The following is a 14528-nucleotide window of genomic DNA, read 5'->3' on the forward strand; positions in this document are numbered from 1 at the left end:
AGCTACCTAACCAAACCAACCAAGGACACGCCAAGGCCATGTCAAACCTATAATAAAGCAGTTCCAGAGAGCACACTCAGTTCAATCCCCTCCTCCACCAGCAGCAGTTAAAGACAAGACATCCAGCTCTTTAAACTTAACCCTCTCCCTTCCAAAGAATGTCTGGAATTTCTTCTATTTCCCTACAGAGAATGGAGAGGAGAGGATTGGCAGTGGGGTGAGACAGATAAGAATGCTTGCCTTAGCTGCAGGTTTTGTTAAGTCTACCTGGATGCTTTGGGCATGTGATGGCAAGAAGGAGACAGCCTGGAAAAAAGGGGCAAATTTTTAACAGTGAGGGTAATGAACCACTGGAACGTGGTGAATTCTCCATCACTAAGTCTTTAAATCAAGATTGGGTGCCTCTTCTAAAGAATACACTGTATCTTAACCAGGAGTTACAGGTTTGATACAGGAATTACTGGGTGAGGTTCTCTGGACTGTACTATGCAGGAGGTCAGACAAGATGGTAATGGTCCCTGCTGGCTTTAAAAACCTATGAATTACATCTGCAAAAGACTCAGACTACAAATAGCTGGTATGATAGCCAAGTAAACAGAACCTGTAGTTTACAGCATGGTTAGAGTATATAAAACACCTCCATAAAAAACACAACAGTATAATCCAATTGCTGCAGGTTTCATTTATGAAGCAACAATAAAGTTCCTTTTCCCCCCCTCCAGAGTGTCCTTTAGGATTTGCCAAGATGTTGTACAAAGTGCCAAAAGAAGGTTAACAGTAGTTACTGTTGCTGGGAAGCTACGAAAGGGTAGCATACTGCAAGCTAGACCCACATGTTTAAAAGCCTGTATTGCAACCATACATACACAGAATTTCCTGTGTGAGAATGCAAGTCCCTGCGCCACTGACATTTGGGCCAGGGCAATTTACTTATTTTTGTAATCCTTTCCCAAAGCTGATGATATATGGTATTTAAAATGGTAGATATAAGACCACTGACCAAACTATTAGCTGCTCTACATCATGCATGCACTGTTTAGGATGTATCTGCCAAGCCCCACTGACACAGTACCATAGTAGCAGGAGATTCAGCGTACACACAATGTGTTTTTTGGCAGTCCTGTAAAACTAAACAGTTGAGTGTGCAATCTAGGAATCGTACTGGGTCCTGAGATCGTCAACTATCATCTGTGGCGGAGATTTTCTGTCTGCAGTCAGCAAGGAGCAAGGGATTTTTCCCCACTCAGATGGGGTCTTTACCTGTTAACCATGTCTGTGTCACCTCCTGGTTGGATTATTGCAATGTACCCTTCTTGGGGCTACAGTATGACTTTGAAGTTTCAGCTAGTGCAGAATACAGCTGCCTGCTCACTTAGCTGCATTTCTCACAGAAATCACATAGGACACCTGGGTTCTGTGGTGGCTTCCACTTAGTTACTGAGTGTAATTCCAGGGGGTGCTTTTAATTACTGAAGCCCTGCATGATTTGGGTCCTGGCTAGAGATCAGCTCTCTTCTTGCATATTAACACCCGGTTTTCGTTAGCAGGGCGGTAGGCTGGTAGTTATGCCACCCAATCAAGAGTCTATCTAACATGCACAACCAAATTCCACACCCTGGTATTTAGTATTGTAAGATTACCAACATACTAAAAAAATAAGGCTGCAAACAGTAAACAAAGAAACCCGGAAATATTTCCACTGTCTCGCAATATTTCTGTAGTCAAAACATATTCTTAATACAATCTGCATCTTGGGGACAGAGCGCGAAAGACAGTAAGTGGAGTAATATTGTCATCCCTACCTGGTCACTTACAAAGGGAGAGACTGCACAATCCTACACATCTTAGGGGATTTCTAGATTCTCTTTCCCTCATTCGTGAGCCAGGAAGAATTAAAAATATCTGCCTACACTAAGCTAAAGGGAGCCCTCCCCTCACTTCAGACACAACCACAACAAACATTCCCAAGTCAATGGCTTAATGGAGCACCACTCTGTGGTTATACCCACCACTGGGATTTCATCATGTTTGAATTTATTGCAGCTCACATATCAAGTCAAGTCAAAAGGAGGCGTTCAAGATTTGGACGGTTTTTATTTATTTTTTTTTTTTAGGGGAGAATGTAAAGGACAGGACAGAGTAGGGACTGCTGGGGTATGTTTGTATATTTGTACACCTGCAAACTTGCAGACTCTGAGAAAAAGAAAAAGAATCAATTCCATTAAATAGCTCTATAAATCAGTTCCACCCAAAAATCAATAGGAAACTACATCCGCTAAATGCTAGGTAACACCCACACTGGGTGGGGTGCAGCTGTCTGTGAAAGCGGCCACGCCAAAGCCCTCAGTAGCTGCTCTTCACCAGGTTACTTGCACGACCTGCAGGGATACTGGTGTTCCCCACATTTCCCCCTCACCCAGCTCTCTGTTGGCCTGCATTGGCTCTATTTTAAACAGAGCACAGAATGGAGCTACAGGGTATCTCTGTGCTGGAGCTGGAAGTGCAATTTCCAGCCCAGGTAGGCATGCCGTGCTCTCTCTGATCGAGCTAGGGTGCTAAACACGGAAGTGTAGCCACGGCAGGACGGGCTAGCCACCCCCACAGAACACCATCCAAGACCTCAGCCCTGTCCTCAGGAGGCTACACCTCTCTCCAAGTGTGCAGCCACAGCTGCGCCTCTCTTCTCACCATGCTAGCTCGGTCAGAGCTGGCAATTTCACCTCCAGCTCCAGCACAGACACACCAACTGACTAAAGAGGGTTCAGTGTCACCCCCACCCCAAAGAGTGGCAGGAGGACACCTTGACCAGAAACACAAAACACACACACACGCACCAGTGTTATGCTCTTTTCCTAATAGGCACTGATTCCATGTATCTAGGCACTTGAAACCCTAGCGTTTGAAAGGAGCTTAGGCCTTTAGAAAGAGCTTCCCAACGTATCACATAATTAACTCTCTTCCTCCCCACTTTGTGGATAGCTGTTGTCGTTACACCAGGCGGTGGTGTCCGGGGCCAAAGCTCATCCTCCATTTTGGACAGAGGGCTCTGGCTGGCTTGCTGCGGCAGGCTGCTGACACCACCTCACGCTGGCTGCTGTTGTGTGCTAAGTTACGTAATGATTAAAACGGAAACAACTTTTATTTGGCGACAAGCTCTCTGTGCCTGAAAGAGAAGAACACTACAGACACCATAACTCTCCCCAGAGACAAGTGTCCCAATACTAGATGTCAGCCTTCACGTGGTTAGATATCTGCCCATTGATGGTGATTAGCTACCATGCTCTCACTTTCCAGTTGCGATTTGGCTGCAGCTTCACGGTCTTTTCTACAGGGGAGCAGATGTCTTGCCCCCATCTTTCCTGGCAGTAGAAAGCTCTGTAACTTTCATTTGGTCATGGCACAGCTAGAAGGGTACAGAAAATTCATATTTTATTTCAACCAGCAAGAGATTGACATACTGAATAACTGTACATGCTAACTTTCATTTTATGCACTTCATATCACAAATCGTGTCAAACCAACCTGATAGCTTTCTTTGACAGGGTAACAAGCCTTGTGGATAGGGGGGAAGCTGTGGATGTGGTATATTTTGACTTTAGTAAGGCTTTTGATACTGTCTCGCATTACCTTCTCATAAACAAAATCGAGAAATACAACCTAGATGGAGTTGTTATAAGGTGGGTGCACAACTGATTGAAAAATCATTCCCAGAGAGTAGTTATCAGTGGTTCACAGTCATGCTGGGAGGGCATAACGAGTGGGGTTCCGCAGGGATCGGTTCTGTTCAATATCTTCATTAATGATTTAGATAATGGCAGAGAGAGTACACTTACAAAGTTTGTGGACAATCCCAAGCTGGGAGGGGTTGCAAGTGCTTTGGAGGATAGGATTAAAATTCAAAATGATCTGGACAAACTGGAGAAATGGTTTGAAATAAACAGAATGAAATTCAATAAGGACAAATGCAAAGTACTCCGTTTAGGAAGGAACAATCAGTTGCACACAAACAAAATGGGAAATGACTGCCTAGGAAGGAGTACTGCAGGAAGAGATCTGGAGATCATAGTGGATCACAAGCTAAATATGAGTCAACAGTGTAACGCTGTTGCAAAAAAAAAAAGCAAACATCATTCTGGGATGTATTAGCAGGAGTATAGTCAAACAAGACATGAGAATTAATTCTTCAGCTCTACTCTGTGCTGATTAGGCCTCAACTGGAGTATTGTGTCCAGTTCTGGGTGCCACATTTCAGGAAAGATATGGACAGAGAAGAGCAAAAAAAATGATTAAAGGTCTAGAAAACATGACCTATGACGGAAGATTGAAAAAAAAAAATTGGGTTTGTTTAGTCTGGAGAAGAGAAGACAGAGGGGACAAAGTTTTATGTACTTGAAAACTGTTGTTACAAGGAAGAGGGAGAACATTTGTTCTTCTTAACCTCTGAGGATAGGATAAGAAGCAATGGGCTTAAATTGCAGCAAGGGCAGTTTAGGCTGGACATTAGGAAAAACTTCCTTACTGTCAGAGTGGAAAAGCACTGGAATAAACTGCCTAGGGAGGTTGTGGAATCTCCATCACTGGGGATTTTTAAGAGCAGGTTGGACAAACACCTGACAGGGATGGTCTAGATAATGCTTAGTCCTGCCTTGAGTGCAGGGGACTGGACAAGATGACCTCTCGAGGTCCCTTCCAGTCCTATGATGCTGGGTGCTGCGTGTTTGCCTATTTTCATGCAAAATTTATGAAATTCAGACAAAGTTTTTAAATTGCAAAAGCGAACTTAAGGCTCAATTTTTTCTTTTCATATTTTGTAGTTATCCCAACAGGGAGGCTCTTGTCTGGTGTTATAGATGGGGCCTTATCATTTAGTTTGGGTCTCAATACTGCCCAGGGAGGGAAAGAGAAGTGGACTGTATGTTGCCTTCCTCTTCGGTTCCATGGCCAAGTGAAGAGCTGATGTGGTCTGTGGGTTGCTGAGATTAGGCCTAAGTATTTATCCCACCAAAGCATCTGGGGCCCTTGTCATGGTCCAGGAGGCCAGCATACTAGGTGCTGTACGAACAGAGAACAAGAAGATGGTCCTGGCCCCCAGGGACTTACAAGCTAAGTAATTGCTGCAAGATACTGAGCACCTTCAACTGACTGATGTCAGTGGCATTTGAGGGCATTCAGCATGTTACAGGATCAGGCCCACAGTCACAGGTTCCCCCAAAAAGAGATAATCACTAGGCCCTGGATATCCCTGAGGAGGCCAGTCCAGGAACACACAGATGGCACCCTGGTGGGTAGGCTGGATGTTTTTAAGAACAAGAACAAGCATGAATTGTCTGACTGAAGGCTTCAGTTTAACCATTGGCATCCAGCAAGAACAAAGCATATGCAGCAGCAAACGGACACCCCTTACAAACTCCATCTGAACGGTGGTCAGGTATTCTTACAGGCCCAGTGTACCCAGAGCAGTTCAAAACAAACAGCCTACAGTCTATAGGCACAAGTAAGTGCAGCACACAAAGCACTGTAGGGGACTGTTACAAATGCAACGCTTCATGGAGTAGTTCAGTACGTATTAGATGGCTGGCTGCTCCATATAAAGTGCAGCATGAGACCCAATGCAAATCTGAGTGGAGGAGACAAAACAAGATGACGACAGACAGGAAGGAGCACGGTGCTAAGAATGGGAAGGTGCACAGGAGAAAGTAGGGCAGACACGAAGGCAGAGTTGGAAACAGAGGAACATGCAGAGTCTGGGGGCTTTGGAAGAAAGGCAAAACTTGACTTTAAAAGACATGGAAAGGGGAAGTCAGCATGGAGATCAGATGGTCAACTGGAATTTAAGAACTGGCATAGTAAAAGAGTTAAGTCATGCACCAAATTGTTTAATAAAAGAGACAGGTCAATTATGAGGACTGCCGTAGGAGAACTGGGTTCAGAGGATTGCAAATTATTTGACCATTAAAATTCTCCTCCCAACCCATCTCAGTCACTCAAGCATCAGAACTTAAATCCCATCTCCATCCACTACAAAGCTAAGCTAAGCTTTCTATGAATGGGATAGAAGTTTTTTTTTCAAAACAGTGCATGTTAAACAGCACTACTGTGCTGGTTCAATCTTGGACAGCATATTTTATATATTTATTTATTTTGATAGAACTGGATCAACAAGGTGGCTGACTTCATTCTGTCAATTCCTAGAACAAAAGAAGGGAAACAATACAGAGACTTTTACGAACCAACTTGCTCAAATCCTCAAGCTGCCTACCACCCAAAACAGAACTGATGTTCATTACTAAACAGTTCTAAAATCAAGTGACACTTTTATGCAGTTGTCCATTGTAGACTCTGCTTTTGAGGGAGAGATTGTTCACTCAAATACCAGTGAATTAGAAACTACTATGCAAGAGAGAGTCCATTTTACTAATTACTGCATAGTGAAGAGTTGCTCTTCTATTAGGGACAACTCCAATTCTGTTGACTCTGGTGCCTTGCAGAATCAGGTCCCATTAGAAAGCCATTCTTAAAACAAGTACAGTAACTCCTCACTTAACATCTCCCCGCTTAATGTTGTTTCGAAGTTACATCGCTGCTCCACTAGGGAACATGCTCGTTTAAAGTTGTACAGTGCTCCCTTATAACATCGTTTGGCTGCCTGCTCTGTCCACTGCTTGTAAGATTCTGTGGAAGAGCAGCAACTTTACAAGGGAGCATTGCACAAGTTCCTCTTCTCCGCCTCCTCCCCCCTCCCTCCCAGTGCTTCCCCCGCTGCCAAACAGTTGTTTGGCCCCAGGTAGGACTCACTGCATCTCCACTCCTGCCCCTCCCTCCCAGAAAGTCCTAGGCACCACCAAACAGCCGTTTGGCAGCAAGGAAGCACTGGGAGGGAGAGGAACGGGGACGGGGTGTGCTCTGGAGAGGGGGTGGAGTGGGGGTGAGAAGAGGTGGGCCTGGAGTGGAGCAGGGACAGGAAAAGGCGGGCCTGGAGCATCCCCCAGCAAAGTCAGTGCCTGTTCTTCTTGGGGGAAGCTGCCGCTGCTGCTGCACAAGGTGCTTTCTAGCATCCTTGCCTGCAACGGGCTGTGCTTGTGTGGGGTAAGCCAGGGGCACCTCCCAACCACAGTACAGTACTGTACAGTATACAATGCCTTTTGTCTGCCCCAAAAAAATTTCCTTGGAACCTAACCCTCTGCATTTACATTAAATCTTATGGGAAAATCGGATTAGTTTAACATAGTTTCACTTAAAGTTGCATTTTTCAGGAACATAACTACAACGTTAAGTGAGGAGTTACTGTAAAGTATCATTTTTTAAAAAGGTGGTTTTTATTTGATACACCAAAGTGATAATGTTTGATTTAAAAAGTTTACCAAGGGGCCTGATTAGCAGGAGAATTGCAAGTAAGATAATAAGTTGTCCATTTCCCTGCCCTTCAAATGAAGGTTTTATGTTCTCATCAAATGCTTCTTTCGCATTGTGTGCGGTGTTGTTTTAGCTGTGTTGGTCCCAGGATATTGGGGAGACAACATGGGTGAGATCTTTTATTGGACCAACTTCTGTTGGTGAGAGAGACAAGCTTGCAAGCTTCTCTCTCTCACCAACAGAAGAGATATTACCTTGTCTCTCTTTTACATTATGTCAAGTAAGTGTTGCATGTCCTTGAAATTAGGTAGTTTTCGGAGTAAATCCAAAAAACAAAAATCTCTGGGTCCACTGGCACATCAGAGAGAAGAATTTTTGGTAATTCATTGACTAACAAACCTATTCAGGAGATTTTAGGGTTTTCTTCTTTTTAAAAAAAAATAAAGACCGACAAGAAGAGCCAGAGACTTACTGAGAATCACTCGTGCCAATCTATTTTACATGGAAGGCACTCTGACATTATGATAATGGGCACAGGACAAAACCCTGAAATGCGTGTGCAGCTGGAAGAATCATGTCTTATCTCAAACCTCTACACTGTGGCCTGAGGCCGACTGGTCGAAGAACAAAATGTGCATAGGGTTAGGACTCGAACATGCCTTCCCCAGACGGTCCCCTGCAGCGTTTGAGCCAGTCCCATTGCTAGAGAGAGGAGGTAGAGGGTGCCGCTTCTCAAACTGTCCCCACCACTTCCTCTGCAGCCTCACGAGCAACTGTAATGTCAAAATGGACGCCCCTTTCCGGTCGCAGCTCCCCTTGCTGCAGCACAGGGGAGGGAGAAGAGTGGCGCTGGCTCTACCATCTGCTTCCCAGCCAGGCTCTGGGAGAAAGGAGGAGAGCAGGTCTGAGCTCAGATGCCGCTGTCTGAGCGTAGGGGCGCACCTAGCAAAGGACAGTTCCCCTCCCGAATAAAGGACAGCCCGGGAAGCAGGAGAGTGGGAGGAGTGGGGACTGAAGTAAGAGAAGCTGAGAACCCACACCCAGTGAAGACTCTCCAATGCTCTGCGCCAGCCCCAATGTGGGTTAAAATGTGCTCCAGACACATGCCCCTTCTCACTTCCTGCACTAGGGACTATGGCGGCTCCACACCTGTTTGAGTCTCCTCCACATTTTGAGAGGATCTCCAGCAGGAAACTTGCAGGTGGTTTCCATTCCCTTTACAGAGCACAGGGAGCAGAACAGGACCGAGAAGCTGTCCCAAAGTATCAACTGTGACCCAGGGACCATTTTGAAATAGTATCTTCAGCTCCTGGCCCAAAAGACTGGACCACACCAAGTGTCAGTTACAAAGTAGGAAAAGTCCACTAGACTTTTGCCTTGGTAGCGTACAAAGCATTCACCCATGTGAGAACCAGGCCTTTGCCAAGAGCCCTCTGCATAAAATCACATTAATAATAATAATAATCCACCAGCAGTTCTCTTTTGTTCAACAGCTGCAATGTCCCCACTCCTTGGACTGGACTGTGCAAGCCCTTACTCCAGCAGAGTCACACTGACTTCCGGAGAAGTGCCCAAACGTTTGCAGAGTCTGACCCTAATCAGTTATCCGTCTTGCACCTATCTGAGCCTTTGGATTACAAGCTCCTTCGGGCCAGGAAGGCGGTCTGGTTTTTGAGTACATTCTATCAGCTGCAAAGTGCTCTGTGTCCATGTGTGGCACTAAGTCTAATTTTTGGTGCAAAGAGCAACTCTACACTCTATCATATGCTCATAGGGGCTTTTTCCACTGAACATTTAGCTCTGACCAACAATTAGTTTGCACTAATTAATTGATTTCTTTATTTTACTGCAAAAGTCGTGTGTTCATATTACCACTTGTTTAATATTCAAACCCTGACTCTAAATTAAAAGAAAAAAAAAATCAATCTGCAAAGTACGGGCTTGCAGAAATACCTATATGGCACAGCACTGAAGTCCGTGCAATGCCAGGATACCCTTCGCACCTTGGCATTCCCTCCTTCTGGAAGATTTAAGAAGAGTGGGAACTGAACGTTTTTCTAGCACAAACATGCCCAATTAGTTTCCAATAATTTACACTAAATTTAGCAGCGACTGGGTTCTCTCTCCCACTGCCAATATACGAGCTCCTGGCCAACACACGAATCACTCCTCCTACACCTCGTGAGGCACAGCTCAGCGTGGGGGTGGGGCAATAACATGGCGATTCTTATTTTTGGGTGCGGGGGGGAGGGGCGGGGCGGAGGGGGGAACACTTTCTGAAACTTCCCCTGAATTGCTGCATGCCACAAAGGACAGCTGTTACCTTCTCACTTACAAAAACGTGACCTCAGCCAATCAAGCTACAGCCCTAGGGCTGTAAGATACCCTCTTACTCACCACTTTGACTGGCCAAACCTAGTGAAATAAGGCAGCTTTCCTCTCAACCTCAAACAGGCATGTGCATGGCTATTGCTTCAAGAGGTTTTGGGGGAGGGCAGGGAGAGGAGAGAGGGTGCAGATCAAGCAGTTTCAGAGACAGACAAGCATGGATCTATGTATGATCAGTGAGGAGACAAAGGCGAGTCAGCAAATATTTTGAATAATGTCAGAACATCTGTAAACTGGCTTGGACTTCTCTGGACTCCTGTCCCTTCTCTCTTGTCTAACCAGTTCACTGAGAGCGGGGGGTGAGATGAACCCCCAAGCGTCTAACACATACTACTGGATGTGCTGGGCTGATTTAGTACACTGCCATCAGTAAAGTCGGGCTGTGCCAGGGATGCAGCTGGTTTCCCTGCCATTAGAGGGGGCGGGGGGATATCATGGGTGGATTTGGTTTCTCAGGACTCTGTTGGATGAGGTTGTATTTCACAAAACCCTACTCACATATGGTTCAAATACAGATCCCACTCATCTGAATCCCCCAGATTCCGGGAGGGGAAAGGAGTCACAAAAGATTGGTTAAGTTTTACAGTTTAGTTTGCTCTACGTGGGGAGGAAATATGTACCATCACACACATTGATGGTGTGACCTGGGTGGGGTTGAGGGGGTGTCGGGGAAATCACAGCATTGCCATATTTCAGATCTGGAAATGCAGGCACAGAGGAGTTAGCACCATCAATCTGACAGTTATGAGGCTTAACTGTTTATAAAGCACTTTGAGATCTTTGGATGAAAATGCTATATAAGGACAAGTATTCTACCACTTCCAACCTGAAACCACCACTGTTTTAATGTAAAGCTACTGTATATATTCCTTTTCCCACAGCCTACAGTAGCTGACCACACCCTTGAAACAGCTTTCCATTTAACAAACTGCTTCCCACTGCAGTAGTACTGCAAATTCGAACTGCTTTTCCTTAACAACCAGCTCTCCTTGCAGATATGGGCAACTGAACCAGAAGTGTTAAGCCTGAAATAATTAGGCAGTTTGCACCAGAAGAAGTTAGACAATGGTAGCAGCTATTACTCCTTTCCTTTCATAAAAGATGAAGGAAAAAGCCCAGGAGGTCATCTAGCCCATCTTTCAAATATCATGCCCATTATACAGATGGGGAAACAGAGGCGCGAGTGACTTTCCCAAAATTACACAGCCAGTGAGTGGCAAAGGAATCATTACATCCAAGCCTTTGTTTTAGCCACTAACCAGGGATTCTCAGACTCTTTCCTCGCTGCGTACTGCAAGTTAATGAGGAGATCCCCTTGTAGCTTTCCAAGCATGGACCACCTTGCCTCTAACTGGTGACGGAGTAACAGCACTATGGCAACTACAGCAGCTGATGACATTTAATAACTGGAAATGACGAGTGCCAGCACCAAGTGGCCAGCCAGCTGTCTACTAACCACTATCAAGTGGTCCACAGACCACAGTTTGGGAAACTCTGCATTAGCCCATGCCCTTCCTTTCCTTTTCAAGCAGTCCCACCCATTATAACAGGCCAGTATTTTCAAACACCTCCGCAACTTGGATGGATGTAGAGCGCAACACGCATTAAACTGTTCTTCTTGGAGTTCGCTTAAGAGTGCTGCCAACTTGTAAACAGTAGAGTCAGTTTGCTGCCAACACAATTTTGACCTAGAGCAAACGGAAGTGCTTTTCCAAGAATCTTTAAGGCTGTTGAGTCACGCTGTATGCTGGCACTGGACCACGTAACCCAAGAGGGGAAAACAAACACAAGAGAAGAAACCACTCCTAGCAGAGGTTAAAGGGGGACAGATGACGGTTTTCAAATTATTCGGGGACATTTCCAGGAAAGAGGTGGTGGTGCAAGAGACTCTTTCCGAAGAGCTATTCACCACAGGGGAACAAAATCGCATTCATATTTTCATTGTTGTGGTAAGGTTAAGTAGATTTGATACTCCGGATGGTAAATATTCATGATATTTTGCAACACTGATTTAATAACCGTACAACAGAGCCTAACAAGCCCAACTTACAAGAGGCCTGGATATCAAGTTTTGCATAAGATCATTGACTCAGCCCTTTAGGATGCATTATTATTTGTATTATGGTGGCTCCTAAAGGCCCGCAACTGAGGTCAGAGTCCCATTGTGAAAAGATCCAGTAAAATACAGTCCCTCCTCCAGAGGGCTGAGAGCTAAATAGACAACGGATATCATCCCCATCTTACAGATGGGGAACTGAGGCAGAGAGAAATTAAGTGACTTGCCCTAAGTCACACAGGAAGTATGTGGCAGAGCCACAAACCAAACCCAGATCTCCCAAGTCCCAATCAAGACCATCCAGAAGAGCCGACATACAAGCCACTGGTGCATTCATATGCACCAACTCAGGGCAGAACAAGGTTTTCCCCCTTTTTAAACGAACAACGTCAGACCAGTTATTAAATCAATTCAGCAGGTATAAGAAGCTTTCAGCTTTGGGAAACTTGGGTATAACTGGATTTCAGGTCACAAGTGAAATTACTTTCAAACCAATCCTAAGCAGACATCAGCCTATGAACCTCACAAAGCTACAACACAACTGGCCATCTCTGACGAAAGGAAACCTTTTAAGGACATCACCCACAGGTCAGGATTTAAATGTATGAGCAGAGCTCTGAAAATGCGTATGTGGGAAGTTAATGGATACATTCTCTGTCATACAAACATTGGTAGGCCTGGTCCCTGCCCCAAAACACTTACAGATTTTTCTTTGAAAAATAGGTTGTGTCATGTCTGAAACATCAGAGTATCAAGAGCTTTCTGAAAATGGACAACAGGTTTTTTTTCAGAGACTCAGAGTTTAATTCAAAAATATTCCCCACAAACACTGCTCTGAAGTCTTTATTGGACAAAAGGAAAGGTTTCATAGGGTCAGACAAAACTCAGATGGGACAGTGGCATACTGACAGCACGTGGAAAGACTAAAATAAGCATGATGATTTTAGTCCTGTATGACGGTATCTTCTTGTGGCACATTGAAGACTGGATCCATGTACAATGAATGCTTCTTTTATTTAAAAGAAAAAAGAAAAGCTACAAACATACATTTCATGAGTGAGAATTTTCTGTATACCTAGGTGAAGGCAATTTAGGGGTGAGCTGGGCTTGCAAAATGTCAAGCAGCATAGTAAATTAACTTCTGTGTTGTGGCATTTCCAATGGCCACCATATCATGCATCACTTTTAAAACCCAGAGTTGTAAAAGCAAAGGGAAACAAGGAGAAGTCTATGGCCAGCAGAGTTAAGGACAATATACTTTAAAAAACTCCTTATTAGAAACAAAAAAAATCCAAACAATGGTATTGTCCACTGGTAGAAATTATAGAATTATAATGCAGAAAAGGCAGAAGGTTTCAATAAGTATTTCTGTTCTACATTCGGGGGGGGGGGGGGGAGAGATAATGTAGTCATATCATCGGACGACACTCTTTCCATTGCACTAATATCTCAGAAGGTCATTAAACAGCCACCACTAAGGGGACAGAGGCTTCTCTTTTACCAACAGAAGTTGGTCCAATAAAAGATATTACCTCCCCCACCATGTGTCTCATATCTTGGGATCCACACAGCTGCAATGCCACAAACAGCAGCTACTAAAGTTAGACATCTTTAAATCAGCAGATTCAGATAATTTGCATCTAAGAATTTTAAAAGAGCTGGCTGAGGACCTTGCTGGACTGTTAATGTTTGATTTTCAGTAAATTGTGGAATGCTGGGAAATTTCAAAAGACTGGAGGAAAGCTAATGTGACAATATTTAAGAAGGGTAAACTGGATGACGTGAGTAATTATAGGTCTTTCAGTCAGACATTGATCCTGGGCAAGGTAGTGGAGAAGCTGATATGGGACTAGATTAATTAAGAATTAAAGGGGTGATAATATTGTTAATGCCACAGGGGTTTGTGGAAAACAGAGCCCATCAAATTAACTTGATTTTTTTTTTAAATGAGATTACAAGTTTGGTTGATAAAAGGTAATAACGTTTATGTAATATACTTAGACTTCTGAAAGGCATTTGGTATAGCACAACATTTTGATTAAAAAACTAGAAAGATATAAAATGAACATGGCACACGTTAAGTGGATTAAAAACTGGCTAACTGATCGATCTTAAAATAACTGTAAACAGAGAATCACCATTGAGGAGGTGCTTCTGGAGGTTTCCCCAGTGAGCAATATTTGGCCCTCATCTGTATAACATGTGTGTGACAGACCTGGAAGAAAATAAAATCATCACTGATAAAGTTTGAAGATATCACAAAAATTAGAGGAGTGGTAAATAATGCAGAGGACAAGTCACTGACAGAGCGATCTGGTTCACTTGGTAAACTGGGTACAACCAAACTATGCATTTTAATATGGCTACATGTAAAAAGTATGTAAAGAACATACGCCATACTTACAAGATGGGAAACTCTCTCCAGGGAAGCAGTCATTCAGAATAAGATGTGGGGGGACATGGTGGATAATCAGCTGAACGTGAGCTCCCACTGCAATGCTATGACCAAAAGGGCTAATGTAATTCATGGATACATAAATAGGGGAACCTCTAGTAGGAGCAGAGATGTTTTCACCTCTGTATTTGGCACTGGTAGAATACTGTGTCCAGTTCTGATGTCCAAAATTCAAGGAGGGTGTTGATAAATTGGACAGGGTTCCAGGAAGAGCTATGAGGATGATTACAGTATTAGAAAACACGTCTTATAGTGACAGATTGAGCTTGTTCAGTC

At 44.1% G+C, this 14528-nt stretch overlaps 1 protein-coding gene across 2 annotated transcripts in view; it reads right to left on the reverse strand.

The window, feature by feature from the left end:
- The window catches only part of HIC2 (HIC ZBTB transcriptional repressor 2), a 95392-nt gene that overhangs the window by 74541 nt on the left and 6323 nt on the right, over positions 1-14528 (reverse strand). The window contains exon 2 of one of the 2 annotated variants that reach the window (XR_012155125.2): positions 3121-3403. The exons of the other annotated variant lie outside the window; for it this stretch is intronic. The gene's annotated coding sequence lies outside the window, so the exon portion shown is untranslated. Of the gene's footprint in view, positions 1-3120; positions 3404-14528 lie in introns of those variants that run through there. 2 annotated transcript variants of the gene reach the window in all.

Source organism: Lepidochelys kempii, chromosome 15 (genome assembly GCF_965140285.1).
Source record: "Lepidochelys kempii isolate rLepKem1 chromosome 15, rLepKem1.hap1, whole genome shotgun sequence".
NCBI classification, from domain to species: Eukaryota; Metazoa; Chordata; order Testudines; family Cheloniidae; genus Lepidochelys; species Lepidochelys kempii.